The 18,927-nt window shown below is 28.8% G+C and overlaps 1 protein-coding gene across 1 annotated transcript in view; it reads right to left on the reverse strand.

The window, feature by feature from the left end:
* Window positions 1-11,877, reverse strand: part of LOC107163015 (uncharacterized) — a 28,106-nt gene extending 16,229 nt beyond the window's left edge. Inside the window, exon 1 of the mRNA XM_015510228.2 lies at window positions 11,639-11,877. The gene's annotated coding sequence lies outside the window, so the exon portion shown is untranslated. The remainder of the gene's footprint in view (window positions 1-11,638) is intronic.
* Window positions 11,878-18,927: the final 7,050 nt, after the last annotated feature.

An 18,927-nucleotide genomic window follows, 5' to 3' on the forward strand; every position in this document is an offset into this window, starting at 1 on the left:
TCAGATAAAATATAAAGATTTTGGGATCATTGAATAGCACTACATAGTATATAAGGTGCCAGTAGCTAATATTATGTGTCTATTGAACATCACATATTATATACAATATACAAGCGTCTGCTCGTATTTCGTTCGGATTTAATTGTGCAAAAATGGACCGTTCTTTGTTAATACCTTATTACTTAAATTATAAGAGTTATAAATATATTATCTACATTATTAAAGACATATATTTTATGTATACAACATAATAGATTTAAATATTTAATAGAATATTCAAACAAGAAGGAAGTACTTAACACTTAAGCACTTTAAGGTCTAACAATTAATACATTTGTATATCATTTATTCATTATGTTTTCATTGAAAACAATTAAACGAATTATGAATGTTCTTATTAATTCAAATAAAAATTAAACAACGAATATAATTCAAATATTATTATTTATTATTAAATTCACCTCTATAATACACGCAAGTCTCGACAAAAAATTAATTAAGATGTATACATTATTATTTATAATATAGTATAAATAATTTTTGTTTTTCTCATGATATTATAAACATTTATATTTTATAGTTTAGTTGTATCACAGAAATTTTACTAGTCTAATTTGTCAAAATAAAACTTTCATTAACAATTTTCATAAAATAAACTTGGTTTCGAAAACGTCGAGCAAAAACAAAAAAAAATAATACCAACGAAAAATAATATGTGGGTATTCGCGATGAGCAAGTTATAATTAATTTTAATAATTTTTACACAGACATTTTCACATGCAAGACACAAGACACGTTTTAGTCCATTGTTTTGTTTTTACGTTAGAAAACCTGTTTGAAGACCCCGATTTTTTCAATGAAAATCTCGTCATCCACAATACAATTGTTAGAAAGCCGACGAAAGTGATCGGGTGGCCAGTTTCCTTGGCTGGTGACTGGTTATGTACCTCTAACCAAGTTGCAATAAATTTAGCCACCTTTGTGTTTCCCGTTACACATAATATAAGCAGTTGTATCAAGTTTAGCGAGTATACCATGATTAAAGATAAAACTGTAATAGTACATTTTCATGTTTGCAAAATCTTTGATGATTATTATTATTCGGTCCCAATGTATGGTCAACGAATTGTCGCGGTTTACTTTCCTTTGAATAATTCAAACGGACACTTAAGAAAACAAGTTATATGTATAACCAGAAAATTGGAATTTTCACTTTTATAATTAGAAGAGTTATTCGATTAATGTTACGATGTTGCGAACATAAAAATGAAAGCTCGGTGTACGTAAATAATGTACTCACCTAAATATACTTAGGTAAATAATATAAGCAATCATTGTTAAATGAATTGTTTTTTTTTAAATTGAAATACATTATGCTACGTTAGTACTGTTAGTAGATATACGTACACCTAAGATTTAAAATTAAATTTTACATTTTAGAATTAATAATGCTATTGAAAGTGAGTAACTACCTAAGTTTCATTAATATATGAAATAAATATTGAGGTCAAGTAAAAATGAAGAAAGTAAAAATGTAAAAACGAGTTGGGTTCCGAAAATAATAAGGCACTATTTTAATAATAATATAAACATATTAATGCAAGTAAATCCGTATTTTGTACATATAGGACGTAGGCACATACAAACAGGTAAATTTTAAAGGATATTACTTATATACAGGTGTCCCGCGAGGATTTGCCCATGGCGATATCTCACGAAATAATGGAGATATCAAAGTTCTGGTTTTGTTATAAGACTCACAGGAATAAGAACTACAATCATCAAGTTTTCAAATTTTATTTTTATTAATTTTCTGATTTTTAATATTTTTTTTAGTTTTGAAAAATGAAATATGATTGTAACTAGACACACTGAAATCGTTCGGTCGGTCGTACGACGCGCAGTGTGATGGGTAACATGATTCATAACACTACTGTGTTATATAATTCGCAATTTTTCTTAAAACTAAAAAAAAATAATTCAAAATCAGGAAATTAACAGAAATAACATTTTGAAACGTCAATATTTTAAGAAAATAAACTCTCCAAAATGGCTATAGTGAATTTTTTGGAAATAATTAATTAAAAAAATATATTTTTTATTAAAATAAATTAAAATATGAAATAATTATAGTTCTTATCTCTGTGAGTCTTATTATAAAACCATAATTTTGATATCTCTATTATTTCGGGAAATATCGCAATGGGTAAATCCTCTCGGAACATCCTGTATATATTATTTTTTATTTACATTTCCCAAACTAAAGGTTTTTTTAGTTTCGCCGAAACGAGATACGAAAAAATGAAATAACTATACATAATTTAATTAATGTTATTTTTAAACAATCATCATTACTCAATACTGAATCTAAAATTGATGAAATTTTCCAAGAAACCTAATTTTGCCAATTACGTAAATATAATAATTATGATACTAATACAATACCAATAATATTGACATATTTAGAATGTCATGCATTATTATGATTAATTATTATTATTATTATATTATTACATTATTATCATTCGCCAAACCAGTTTTTAGCCTACGCTCAGTAAATAATACAGTTATATAGTTAATAATATCAAGATGACACTTATCTTATAATGCATAATCGCGTGTCTAATAAAATAATCACTATAGTGTAGAACTTTACACCAATGGGTGTTTACTTTTAATTAATTCCTGCCAGGCAACACAAGACTACAGACCACAAGTATTAAGTTGTATTAGAATATATTTTTCGTTGTAGGTAAATTATTAATGTAAACGTATTATGTAACTCTAAACACCTCTCTACCCGCAAGTATGCGTCACCCTTAAACGTCATTTGATTCTTAGCAGTACACAGAGTTTGGGCTGTTAAAATAATATATCTCATTATTCTCATTGTGTATACTTTAAACGCGCAAACTCGTCAAAACGGACAAAACCGTATATTTAGCACAAGCGTAACGTAGCCAAATCAGACTAATGATCTAGCTAAACTTTATCTGCACTGTTTGGGTACACGCACGTATTTAAATATCTTCGCTCCGCGTTAATGTTTGAAGTCTCACCGGGAACCGTTGTCACTACGTTATTGTATACTTTTATATGCTGCGATATAATATAAAATATAATGGCGTACGAGTATCACAAACGTTTCACTACTTCACTAGTTTATTATGTATAGTATTTATACATGCATAATAATAATATGATAATGTACATAATATTATATATTGCTAATATATTATGAAAACGTTTTTACTTCTTCAGCCCGCCAACCTTTGTACGATTGACTATTTTACGCACATACCTATAAATATAGTATAGAATAATAATATAGTGTTACACTATATAATATAACAACTATACATAAACTCTAGTAACTTCTACAATCCAGATCCACACACACACAGAGGTACACGGGCGGTAGCGGCGGCATCGGTAACAGTGTATGACTTGTACGTAATATTATATAGCTGCAGCAGCATGCCAGGCTAACCCAGTGAGCGAGAATGTTCCGTTATACATACTATAAACCGGTACCATTCGAGCATACGTATATATTATACAACCATCAAAGACTGTAAATCTCTAAAAGGACCATTATTCCGGATTGTCACGGTGAACAATACTTATATATATATATATATATTTAATGATCTGTTACAGGTGTTATCTATAATACCTATGATGTTAAGTACATTTTTTCATGGTGTATCCCAGAAATTCGGTGAACAGTTTTTTACTACTTTATTACTATAAAAAAAAAATTATTGCTATACGTTTTTATCAACATAAACTATTGTTAATAGTACTAGACTCCGTGGTATAAAATAAGAATAGAAAACAATAACAAAAACAAAAATAAAAGCGAAAATTGAAACGAAAATCAATCTTAACATCTTCGCTCAGCGTCGTCAATCTTGCGATGTGTTATATTTATGCGTGTAAATATAATAACACACATAATACATAAATACACAATAATAGAACATAAACACCACACACCCACACACATTATTATAATTTTCCTCAAACGAGTATATAATATATATATATATACACGACACACAAGATAGAAACCATAAAAGTACGCACGGTTTACACTCAATTATATCTTATTGTTATATGTGTTCTCGGGCTGCATTGCCTGCATTATCGATATATTATACTTTATTAAATCATTATACGACAAACTAACGGAGACCAAAGCTGGAGAAGTGCAGTGTTGCGTATTGCGTTCGTCTGCGCCGTCGCCGCGGCAACAAAGGAAAAAACGATTCACCCTCCGAGTCCGATTCGTATTATAGGGGGACGAAAAGACTTGAACGCGCACATTTGGGGTGAAAGCCACAGCCGCCTCCTCGCCAGACCATCCCGCGGGTCCTACCGTAACATGAGAAAAAAGCCCTTCCCAGACACACGCACACCCATAAACACGATATTTTCCACATATTATATATAAATAGTACACCTTCGTCGACACAATATTGCTTCTCCGAATATTTACGGTTAGGTTTTCGTCGGTGGTTGGACGATGTCGGTTTAAAAACCATAGGTACATTGTTTACAATTCATCCGTTAGTAACTAGAATCGGAAACAGCCGAGTCCATTACCGGCCGGACAGAAAATGCGCATAGTGTGGAAAGTATAAAAATAACGACTACTTATATAAAAAAAAACAATAGATTAGAATTTTACGATGATTTAACGATCTCCATCATTAGTTAAAGAATAATAACAAAGATATAATACACTACATACGTACATAAGTTATGTAACATAACCTTATAGGTAGTTGAAGTTAAGAGGACGCTACACCCGTATGTGTTGTCTCCGTCTTACACGCGTACTACATAGCAAATTTTCGTTCGCTAGATTTAATAGTGTGGTGTGTTAGTTTTGATATTAGAGTGAATTGACCCATTATCAAACTTTTAGGTAAGAACATTATCTGTGTTCTCATGTTGATTTTTTACGATATTTTAATTTTTAAATGAGTTATGTGAATTTTCAAATATTCACACTTAACATGCTTATAAAGTTATAACTCATTTAAAATTAAAATATCGTAAAAAACCAACATGAGAACACAGATAATGTTATTACATAAAAGTTTGATGATGGGACAATTCACTCTAATATCAAAAAGTAACAGCACACTATTGAATCTAGCGAACGAAAATTTGCTAAGTAGTAAACATGTAAGACGGGAGACAACACATGCGGGTGTAGCGTCCTCTTAACGTTTAGTAACTGTTCAATTAAACAAAGCCACTTAGCCACTACGCATATAAGACAAACTATATCTGCAGTAGTACACAATAGCGAATTGATATTGTGAATCCATATTTCAAATTATTATAAATTTATAACTTACAGTTATAGACAACATCACGGTACCTAGTATTCGAAGTTAACATTAAAGAGAATTGTTAGGACTTACACCAACGTAACCAACCAGTTGTTGAATAATAATATAGATAATGATTGACTTGGTATATAAAGATTTTTTTGAAACCCAATAAAAATATTCATTTATACAGTAACCGTAAACAGTAAGTCAGTATAATAATACGATACGCAGATAAATCGCGTATGGTCTAATAAATGTACAAACATGTCAACATAAATAATAAACATGGACCATAAATTATATTATAATATCTTAAAAAATACTATAATTTCAAAATAGTTATTAATATTATATTTCGTTAATTAACCATAAAAAACCTTTAACCACGAAAGGTATCAAAACCATATTATGCACTACGGCAGTCATGTTAAACTTTGATCACGTATTAATGTATTATGGATTTAGTCGACCAAATTCTTGATGTCATAATTAATACAATTCTATGATTCATGAATGAACCTAGAATCCCGACTATTTGTGCGCATGCTCGTATTTCAGATTAGTTATTCTAGTTGATTATCAGTTATTCACGCACACATTCATTTATTTTTAGACACATATAATTATTTCTTACCCACAAACGATGTAAAATCAAGTGTTTCGACAACTTGCTAAAATAGACAAATTGTATGTAACATATCAAAGTCGAAAGTAAGTATCTATTTTTACTTTAAATTTAACATAACTTTTGAATATACATATTATTTAGTATGCATTAAGTTTAAATTAGCCTTTATAATACGAGTATATTACTGATTTAAATTATATTAAAACTACAATTATAAAACAATGTATATTTGATCTGTAAATTAATTTATCAGGTAATATCATATTGTTGAACAAGTTTGATACAATTATTTATTACTCTCTAGATCAAAAGAACCGTGTATTTTATGTTTTCATATATTGTTTAAGAAAATTATATATATTTTATAGACGGTAATTAATTATAATATGCATAGGTACCCTATTTATTTTATAGTATATATTCATAATACATACCAGTTAACAATAGTTACTATATGTGTTTAAGATGAAAATAATTTTGTTAAGATTGTGTACTTTTTACTCATAATATTAAATTTAGAACAATATAAAACTTTTTAGAGGGGTGTGTAGGGCTTAGTCCCCCATAAGTGTATCTAACCTGAAAACTGATTGCAACCTTAACAATTTAGTATTTTAGTCCAATGTACGCCACAGTGCTCAGTAATAACCAAGGTCTAGCCTCTAGCGTTTCAGTCATCCTGGCATTAAAATAAAATTTACACAGGCATAACGAGTATATGTATATCTATAGTACATGATCCAAGATATTAAAAATCAGGTACATAGCCAGGGGTAGCCCACCTTAAATTTACTCTGACCCAAGGCCATCCCCTGCCAAATTCAAAATAATATGCGTGTTTGTTGACAATATACATTTAAGCAAGTATCTATAGGTAATAAAGTATAAGCTGTTTCTGATTGTCTACATTCTGACTTTCTGAGTACGTGTACCTAACAATGCGAATACAGTAGTCACTTTACTTGCTGTAAATCTTTCTATTTGGATCGACTTTAATATTAGCTAAAGTAATATAAAGGGTAATATATTATATTTATATATTAAATACGTTACCGGATAGTTATGAGATAAATTAGGAGAGCATACTCTCCTAATCCCTCACTTAACTATTTACGATGAAACCAATCGTTGATAAAATAATATACCCTATATATAGGGCGCCTATATGCATAATATAGTAATAATTTTATAATAAATTAGAATTTATACTCAATTTATCTTCTAAATTTAGAATTTTTTAAATATAGAAACAAAAAACAAGGGTTTATTAGGTATGATGGTTGATGGAAACAATAAAGGTTTTTAATAACCTCAATGTCACGAAAGAAATAACAATTAAATATGAAATTGGTTTATTTTTTTAAATGGAGATATTCGAATTACGAAATCAATATTATTGATTATCTTTGTTATTTAAAATCATACAGTATAGCAACATTTTTTATTTTTTTGAATTTCTAAAATTACAAATCAAGAGTAGAATTCAAGTACATATTATATCGTAGTTTTACGAGATAAAAAAAAATCAATGAATAGTATATAATTTAAAAAAATAAAATAGTAGCTCGTTAAAACTCGTGTAAAACATGCAATAAACATGATTAGGCAATTATTACGAATTGTGGTATATAACGGCTAACACGATTTTCAATTGGTTCAATGATCCAAGTGTCACGAAAATTGACTGGATCACGTACCTATATGGTGTACGCATTGTCTTCATGAATTGTTTGGAACACCCTGTACACGATGCACGAACTATGCATTGAAAATATTTGTACTGACACGAATTAACACATAAAAAATGAACGTGGTGTTAATTTCCCCACACACGCACACGTCTGCAGCTCATATTGAGCACATCGTTCTCACGACCTAACTCTTACGTGTTATTACTATATTAATATTTTCTCAAGATGAAAACATGGCGAGGAATGTCATATACGAAGCTATTATTATTAAATATAAACGGTTTGAATGAGATCGATATACGCAATAAGCAAATAGAGTTCCATGTTTTTATTATACGTCATGTACCAATACACAAAAACTGCCCTCGTCCACTCATTTGATTCAATATGACAACTTACAGTCGATATACTCGAGTGCATTAAGTCAAACCTTCATAGATAAAAATAAACTAGTGTACCTACCAACCCATTTTTTTAAAATTATTGATTGTCATTGGTCGGCATTCAACATCTTTCACAGTAGTAAGAGAGTATTATAAATAGTGTGAAGTGAAGTTATAGTAACTCAAGTCCATGTATAGACACATGCACTTGGTGTCCTTATTTAAAAACTAGTTAAAAAGTACTAGATGAACATTTAAAAATTAATTTTAAATAAATATTTGAAAATTAAAATTAAAGTAAAAGTTGCATTAATGGAGAGCTTTACTCAAGGGCTTAACAAGCTGAATTAATCATATTGTTAAATACCTACAAATAATTTGAATATTATTATAACAAAAATAAAAATATATATAGACGTATACTATAAGTATTACAGCACAGTTTTATTTGATAATACGGATCTTATTGTAGATTTAGTACAGAACATAATGCATGTTATGTTTGGATAACAGCATTTGAGGCCCAATTTGAGATTAAGTATACTATGGCAGCAGGTTATAATGTAAACGATTTTATACAATATATCGAATCTATTACAGTAATGATTTTTCGCTAATAATGGAAAATAGAAATACCTCTCTCCCGGAGAATTTATCATTAAGTATGTATTTAGAAAGGTACACTGTTTCTTAGTATATTTTATATAATATGAATAATTATTGTAAAAATAAAACAGAAAATAATAACTATTCATTTTCGCGCATGCTAATATAAAACGTGGGATACCATCGTTGTACCTAGTACCTACATCTATTCGTCTGACAAACATACATAATTATACACATCATGATACACGTATATAACGCACTAACTAAAACACTATGCAAGTACCTATCTGCACTCTGCAATAATGTTTTGTCATAAAGTGTGAAAATAACACTCATGGCACTTAACAAATATTGACTTTTAAGCTTGACTCTTAAGTACATATTATAGTCATTGATTAAATAATATTTTTTATCATGTGTTCTATGTGTCAACAGTTTAAAAATAAAATGAAAATTACCTATATAGATTATAGGTATATATTACATAAACAACTATTTTCCCGTGGAACAGTTAATTACGGGGTTAATTATAAGCTCAATAGTGTTTAGATTTTTTTTTTAAATATACCATCATAAAATTAATTTAAGAAGCTAGATTAGTCAACTATGGGGGAGAACCCCTTATGGTCTGGTTTTAGCCATAATATGACGAGTATCCTAACATTCCTAACCCATGGTTTGACAAGTATAACATTGTTGCCGATCCGTGATCGTCACACGGTTATAACTTTGAAAATAATGACTACTCCTGTTTTTTGTTTGCACCATCGTTTACAGTGTTCAAAAATGCTCATAAATTAAAAATATTATAACAACAAAGATACTCGGTAAACTAGACCTATACGGCTATACTAGACGTCTATTACAACTAATATCTTAGGTACGTATAACGTATTAATTGTATTTACTCATATAAATACAATAAAATTAAATAGGTACCAAACCGATAAATCTCTCAAGTGATTGATTTAAAAAATCATAAAATCATAAATATAAAAAGTGCCTAATATAAAAAAAATATCGTATAAACCAAGGTAGTATTGTTTTAAATGACACTTCAAATATAAATATGTATCAATAACTACATGTATTATATTTTATATTGGAATTGGCATTAATTACATTAATTTACGTAATTACTTATATATATTCCAAATTTCTAATACTACCTAATTAACGCATCATAAAATGTTTATCAAACAATATTTTTCGGTTGTATTATTATAATAATATTATACATCTCAATCCGTATAATGTAATATTATGTACTTAGTCTTAGTGTATGCCAAATAGTTAATATAATCGAGGCTAATATACACATTGACATTACCCATGTATATTATATGTACACTAGTACACTCTAAAACGAGCTCTAAAATGATACACATTATACACAATAAAAGTAATTAAAGTATAAGCGAGTATAAGTATATAGGAGTAAAATATATGCATTGTGATTAGTTTAGTAAAATGTATAGGTGTATTGTAAGTATAAAGTAATTAACCACAAAAATTATGTTAAACACTGAAAACGACAGTCATTTGAATAAGTATTTTAATTGGTACCCCATTGATTTCTATTAATAACTTAATTGAATTATGTACCCATATATAACAAAAAAAACATCTAATTTGTGGGTAATAATCACAACCATATGAAAACTGACCTTATAATTTAGTCTAACTACACACAGTATAAACCAATGACGCCGTACGTCAATACAATACGAAGAGCACGTGTAACCATCATTGGGTATAATAATATAAGATGTACAAATACGATTCCACGACAATATTGTAAGGGAATTGTTGTCATGGTTAATTTTAAGTAAGTACAATAGTATTGTACATGACTATATATTATTTATTATTATCAACACCGTTCATCGGTCTTGAGACGACGGTCAGACATCGGTTCGAGTGACAACTCAGTAAGAGTCTATATCGGAAAACACATCTTTACTGTTTAAAAATCAAAATTCAAAAAAATTTCTCACCACGCCCGACGAATGTAGATCCATGTAGAGCATAGTAGACCCACAACAACGTTACGTCGTTATCTCTGATAAAAATCGCCCAACCACTCCCGTCTGAAAACGGTGTACAAAATAATGTACTCTCATTTAATTCCGATAATTTGTGTGCAACGTCTCGTTGGTAATAATAATAATACAACGACAACAACAATAATAAACCGTAAACAGTATAACACGCCGTGTAACACACGTCCATATAATATATATTATTATTTATTAGTTATTACACACACACAATCATCGGGCGGTGCGTATAGACGTATGGTAATATATTATAATAGATAATAGGTATACGGCTATAATACTTGCCTATATATTTAATATAATAATAATTGAATACACCATAATATATTAATATCATTACAAACGCAGCGTCAGAGACCGAGTAATCCACTACCAAGGGCTGGGGGTTTCGTGTAGGAAAAATTAGGACACAGGCACGGGAGAGGAGTTGGAATAAATACGTCTAATCGAATCATCCGATTAACGGGCGGTGTGTTTGCATGTACATCATAATTATATTATTATAATACTATACAGGTCGTATTGTAAGTATCGTTACGATTTATTTTATTTTTATTATCGGTATTAATTTTCTTTATCATTTATCACGCATACACTTTTTCCATAGGTTTCTCGTATGTAGAAACGGCGGCGCGGTGGCGGCACCAGAATGCGGTCAAACGGGTTTTGCGCGCCACCGCTGCCGTATCAGAAGACGACCGGCGGTGGCGGGAACGACGTGCGGGTGGAACGCCAAACCGTCCCGTGAGAAATAGTAAAACGACGTCTGCTTACGACCCAATCCCATTTGGTACCACTTCCCACCCACCCACCCACTCATTACCGCGTTATGGTACTCGTAGCCGTCGGAATTCGGTCGTTAATATTTTTCCCAAAAAATCTAATTTACGAGTATTATAACACATCAGTAGGTACTCACTCGTGTATAACCCTTGCCAGATGGTGAATCCTCGGGCGTTCGACGAAAATCGATTTGTTAGAGAGGGACGATGATAAACAACACTGTCAACCACAAGAAATTAATACTACGCGTAAATAATATTATTATTGTTGTCTTTTAAACACGCGAAATCTCTGTAACAATAACAAATACACGTTGAGACGACGACCCTCAACTAACGACTACCAGTAATAAGCGCAAACGCGTACTGACTGAAATGTCTGTAACTGGCGAACGCCGAACAGGCGAAACGTGAACGGTCCTGCCGTAACGCGCCAGCTGTTATTGAACGACGACTTAGCCGCCATCTAGCGGTCCGTGTGCTCTCGTACGAACAAACCGGTTTGCGCAAACCTTGTGGTATTATTATTAAAATTAAAAATAAAGGTACAAGTACAACTATAATATCGATATTAATTTATCTTTAACCACGGCAACTCTGTCACTCAGATTGCGGTGAAATTTCACATTTTCACATGTCAAATAATTGAATATAATTTCGCAAAATTATACTGCACAATACTAAGTAATTATTATGACGACGTGTAATAAACTAATAAATATATTGTTATAAATTCTAACGGTCGAAATTTTGTATACGAAACTGCCGCCTATTCCCACGAACAATAATATAATTGAATACTATAATAACAGGAGACTTCTAGTGCCATTAGCTTACCTCAAAGCGTCATCAGGAACGTTATAAATTCTCGGATGTAACGGACGACGCGTTTTTTTGGTCCGGAACAGTTGTGGCTCACTTATGACGATGACTGGCTCTCAAATACATCCATTTTACATTAATTATTAGCTCAGCAATCGACTCTTTAAGTTTAGTTTCGCCGAAACGTCGTCGCATTACCAAATGCTCGTTATTGATGCAATGATGCTGATAGAATGCACTATGCACTCGCGAAAACGGTTTAATCGAGAATCTTCAATCTGGCGATTACTTGTAACATTTTGAACGAGATTCACACGACGCAGTGAACACGGAAAAAACTGTAGTCGTGGTCGATGGCCGACCGTTTTCCCTGGACGGAAAAATAATAAATATGACAACAATCGCTTACCACTCGGTCGATACAGTGACCGTGGTAACCGAATTCGCTACGGATGCGTTCGTGCGCCCTTTTCGAAAGTTGCCGCTCGATTACTATAATCAAAATAAGTATTTCTGATTAATTGGTGGTTCGATTTTTTGTCTATGTACCTAAATAATTTTATATGTATATAAAATCTGTAAAATGCACATACTGAATGAATTACTGTATTGTATATTTCATCATTTCTCCAAAAACTAGATCTTGTGTGATCCTACTGGTTCGTTTTATCCGGATAACTCTATCAACATTACCTATGGTATAATATTTAGGAATTTGTCATGGGGAGGGTCCAGATAATTTTCAGAACACAAGGTCACGATGGACTTTGCCGCCCTCCTCTAATTACTATTTATTAAAAAGGTATTGTATATTCATAAGTCTACATAACATTTTTTCGTTCAACATCATTATTGTCTTTTAGTATAATTAAATTTATTAACTTTGATAACAACAGAGCATTTTTTTAATGACCAATAACTTGGTATTTTGAATTTTCAACCACGGTTGGTACCAAGTTAATAATAAAAAAGATCGTGATATTAATTTAAAAATTTGATAACTTAAGCATTGAAAAATGTTAACAAAATCTTTCGTATCCTATGATAAAATTTGTTTTTCTTAATCATATAAAAACATAAATTTTACATGTACATGGCACGAATCAATGGTGAGAGGAGACTGGACTCCATGGACCCCCCCCCCCCCCCCCGTAGTAAATACACCACTGATATGAGCTGTACAATATTAATATGATGATTATTATTAATTGGTTAAGCAATGTTGAATTTAGTATTATTTAATACTATTTACTATTTAGTAATATATATTTTGTTTCACTAGTGTTTTCCTGCAGAAGTCGTCTCATTTTCTATGACAATATAATAATATTATTGTTATACATTTATAAATTTAAACGTAAATAATTTTTTTATTAAAACTGTTTAACACAAGTATAATATAAGTGCTATAAAATAATAATTATTGAGTAGTAATTGGTAAATTAAAAGTTTGAAGAGGGTTTTTAATTCCACCACAGAATATTATATTTTATGCGTACGAAGTGTCTATAACTTATAAGTGTTTATTATTGTATACTGTAATATAGTATATATACAGGGTGATTCTTTTATCAAACAACACTTATATGGTGTTTGTATGTAAATACCACCTAACATATATCTATAACACACAAACACCACCCAAACCACTCAACTTTGGGAGGCTATATCTTGTAAACGGATTAATGAAAAATGAAAATTTAAACGTGAAAATTCATTGAAAAAATAGCCTTTTTAGTTTATGAAATTTTAAGTATACGTTGTCATTTGAAAATCAAAAGTTGATAATGGTTAACCTGATAAATATAAGGGTGAAAATATTTTTAAAAAAATATATAGTTCTGGAACAGGATGGTTCTAAAATTTTGAAAAAAAAATTTGAAAAAAGTCAATAGTTTTTGAAATAATGAGTGTTGTTTGATAAAAGAATCACCCTGTATATAATAGTATTGAATTTCTGTTCACTTCTACGACTAATTTCTAAGTTTTATAACATATAATTATTGTAGCAATTATTTATACGGATTCTCGAAATAATTATTTTAAATACATATTATTTCAAAATGTAATTTTAAAAGGTATAAATCAATAATAATATTTAGTACTAAAATATTGGACGTAAAGAGTTGAAACTTATTTTTTACCTGCAGTTGAATGAATTTTTCAATATCGTTTGGTTAACTTTTGAGGAAGTCCATACCTAAACTCATTTACCTTTTATTACATTTATATTCCCTTTGAATATGTTTAAGACTGTCAGACGTCAGTAGCTAATCAATATTTGAATATTTTTTTTAAAGTTTATTAATTCACTATACTTAGGTAAAGCTATTGCAAATGACACAAAGCTTTCCAACATAATCAATTTTAGTTAATCTATTATGAAATTAATTAAAATAATTGAATTAGAACACAACACAGTATCTACCTATAAAACGAGACACACAACTATTTAAACTCAAAAAATTTAATTAAAACTAAAGAAAACCTCATATGATTCACCAGAAAAATTTAATAGAAAACATACATGTTTTGACTGCGTTCAGGGTTCAGGCAAAATTTGTCCACAGGCGTATCGATGACCCTTAATTACTTATACTTTATTATTGTTATTTAATTACATTTTCCATTATTAAAAAATTTTTCATCATATTAAAGTATTAAACTGAATTTGAAGAGCCTGAGGTAAAACAATTTGAATTCGTAATAAATGTGAATTTATACATAGAATTCAGAAAAACAGACATGTAATAATATACATGTATAACATTAAATAACATAGTTTTTATCGTAATATTTTATAAACATTTAAAAAATTTACCTAAAACCTGCTTTAAGGCTCAAATATCTTATAACTTTGTTTATCTTATAGATGATTCAACTATTATTGAAATAAAATAAAATACATCGTATTATTTATATTATATCAATACAAATAAACATGTTCAAAAAGCATGTGCCAATTATTAAGTTTACTTGCTTATTAGTCTATGTAAAGTTACCCATAAGCAGAATATATATACTCTCTTAGTAGTCCAGAACTCTATTAGGTGTTCGTTGTGTTCGAGTATAATGTGCGTATATAAGCACTTTTTGTTATTAGTTATTAGTAAGTTATTACTATACTTTTTATTTTTTGTTGCTATCAATGGTTTTTATATAACATGACTAATTTATATAATAATATAGTTTTTAATTTTTTATTGTACTATAAGTGGTTGAAAAAAACAGTGACTATTAAAATATAGTCAAAACAAATACCTATACCGTTGACTGAAGCACTATATAATCTATGCAAATTAGATAATGAATGATTTTTTTAACGATTTAATATAAATATGATTTTTCCTTTGTCACATTATCGGATGTACAACCTTTACATTTTAAATTAGTTACGCCTAATATGGGTATATTTATTTGTTTAAATTAATTTTCATATTTATTAAAATAACCGTAAATTATATAATATAGGTCATAAGTACTTAATATTATATTAGGGTGATTTTTTTATCGAAGAACACTTATTATTTAAAAAGTATTTACTTTTTTCAAAATATTTTTTTTACAGTTTCAAGTTGTTAAAAAACAAACGTTTTTATTAAAAAATTATATTTTTAAATATTTTTTATCCTTATCATTTTTTAAGTTTTTTACTTTTTTGAATGACAACATAGAGTTTTAATTTAATATTCCAAAGCAGAATATTTTTCTAAGTATTTTGATTCATAAAAATCGAATTTAGGACGAGTAGTTTATGAGTTATAACGTTTTTTTTTTTTTTTTTTTTTTTTTTATTAGCTATCGGTATAAAACAGAGTTATAACGTTATAAGTATTTAAAGTTTAGATTGGCAGAGTGGAGTAGTACGGGGCTACCCCGCAAAATGTTTGTCCACTACTCCGCTTGTGTAAACTATTATTATAGTTGACTGGTGAGTGTAAATTAAAATATCGAAAATTAATTCATCAATGAAATTTCTTTGACTTACAAACATTTTCTTTAAATTTAATTGAATTGCTTGTAGTCTGAATACTGATAAAATATCTGATAAATGTTTAAAAAAAAAAATTTAATGTGAACTGAAAAAATGACAGTACAAGTTTGGTGCTTAATTTTAACCATAAGGGCAACTGAAAGTAATGAATTTCATTGCCAGTAATGCGGGTTTAGGGGTCAGTGTGTTGAATGAAAGTTAAACTGGTAGAAGTGAATTGTTGTCTGTATTATAGGTATGTATATATATTATTTACGTTTATAGTATATACATTCAGAATACCTATGTACGAGTATACCTACTAAATTTTATACATCGCGTGCATCCATCTGTCATTCGGTGAAAGGGATAAATAAATTGTTTTGAGATCACATTTCTAAAAAAATTTTCTAAATAATAATAAAACATCGCATGTATATTATACGCCTTGTTTGTATATACATTGTTTTCAAATGGTAAATGACTATCGATTCGTATACATGATTAATTTAACGATCCAAACTTGGTTCTACCATATCAACATCTGTTGTAAATGTGTATGTAGCGTATACAATGTATATAATTTAAAACTATCGTATCATATAATACCTATACCTATATCCGATACTATGGCACTCTTCTTCCACGATGGCACGATGCTCAATTTAAGCTTATGCAAAACGAAATACTTTACATATATGCACAATGCACATATACATAATGAAAGCATAATATTACTCACAACTCACAAGTAAAATATTTACCTTCAATGAGATTGTTAAAATTTGTATTTTGTTTTAATGTTTAAGTTTTCGAATCACGTCATCTTCATGAACTGATATAATATACCGAGTATTAGTAATTTTGTTTTACAATGCGTTAGATAATAAATTGTGTCGTATAGATTTAATAACGCACTCAAAAGAATTATTAATTATATCATTAGTCATTTTCATGATATACACGACTGCATCAAAACGCACACTGTGTTCAATACTTCTATAGATAGAGTAACATAGTATTATTTATTTACAATTTTTCAAATTTTAATAACCCATTTTGAAGTAAGTATAGGTAAATTCTAAAAAAAATTGTAAAACTATTTTTTTATTTTATCATCGATAAACTAACTATATTAGGTAGAAATGGTTATGTACCAAAAACCTAAATAATTCATAATTACCTAGGCAATAAAATATTATTTTTAACAATATAGGCTGAAATATTTTGAATTATTTTTAATCATTATATATAAATACTATAAACGTAAGAGTGTATAATAAATTGACGTATTGTGTAAATATTATTGATGTACAATCATTATTAACACAAATATTTAGGTTTATACAGCGAGTACCTATAATGCATATTTTTCAGTGGAATACTATTTAGTCTCGCAATAATTTATAATCAAATATAGTTCATACATTATAGAAAATAATTTTCATTGAAAATTTGTTTTGTTTTCATCGATACCTATGTCAATATAATGATACGTATTATACCTATGATTCTAAAACCTATATGGCAATTTATATTTTGAAAATGTGAAAATGTTCGAATCTATTGGTAGTTTTACCAAAATATTATTGTATAATACCTTGTATCAAATATCGTGAGTGACTCAGTAATCATTGACATACGACCTATTGTTGTATTTATAATTGATATAGTTATTATCTATTATTATTTTATTTCTGACCTTCGAAAATAATGGGACAAATATAAAATAAATATGATATTAATTATTAATTGATATGACGAACACTTACCTACTACCTACATCAGTTATTAATTTATTATTGTAAATTATAGGTCATCAAATTGGAATGTATAGTGAGATATATCATAATATTTTTCCGTCCGGTTGCAATATACAATAATATTATAATCATCAAAGTGTTTCAACTGAAAACTTTATTAGTAATTAATGAAAAATTCATGAGTACTATATATAATAATTTTGTTTGATTTTGTTTGATTTCTCATATTAAATTGTTAAAACTACAAAAACATCTATCAGAAATGGAATCTTCACTGACTGCAGTTATTTCCAAGTTTCAGACTAGGTAATAATAAATTGCACTTCAATAATTTGAAAAAAAAATTATCAGAAAATTCGTAGATCAATGTAAATTTTAAATTATTCAATCGTAATTCAAAATAAAAGGTATCATACATTCGTCTAAAAATCAAAAATTTTGCATAATAGTTAATAACATAAAAAAAAAAAATTAAAAAAATTGTAAATATTTTACGATAGGTACATTGTTATATTATAGTTATAAAATTAAAACATTATTAGGGAATTTTAACACTAAAATATAATATATAAATATATGAATAATTTATTTTCAGATGGCATTTGAATAATTTGCTGTCCCTGAATATGTGATTGTATTATAGATACCTATTATGTATGGTTAGGGATGTCTATTTGAAACTATCGGTTTCGTGTCGATACATACAATATATATGTGCATTATATATTATTTATTTAGATTTCTTAACTTTACGATATTTTTAATAACTCCAAGGCTATCATTCATTCGAATGAAATTAAAACAGCTAAAATACTATACATAGATATCTACAGACACGAACACGAGATATTTAAATATTTATACCGTA

The sequence above is a fragment of the Diuraphis noxia genome, unplaced genomic scaffold (genome assembly GCF_037042655.1).
Source record: "Diuraphis noxia isolate RWA-SAM2 unplaced genomic scaffold, SU_Dnox_SAM2 contig0005, whole genome shotgun sequence".
Taxonomy (NCBI): Eukaryota; Metazoa; Arthropoda; class Insecta; order Hemiptera; family Aphididae; genus Diuraphis; species Diuraphis noxia.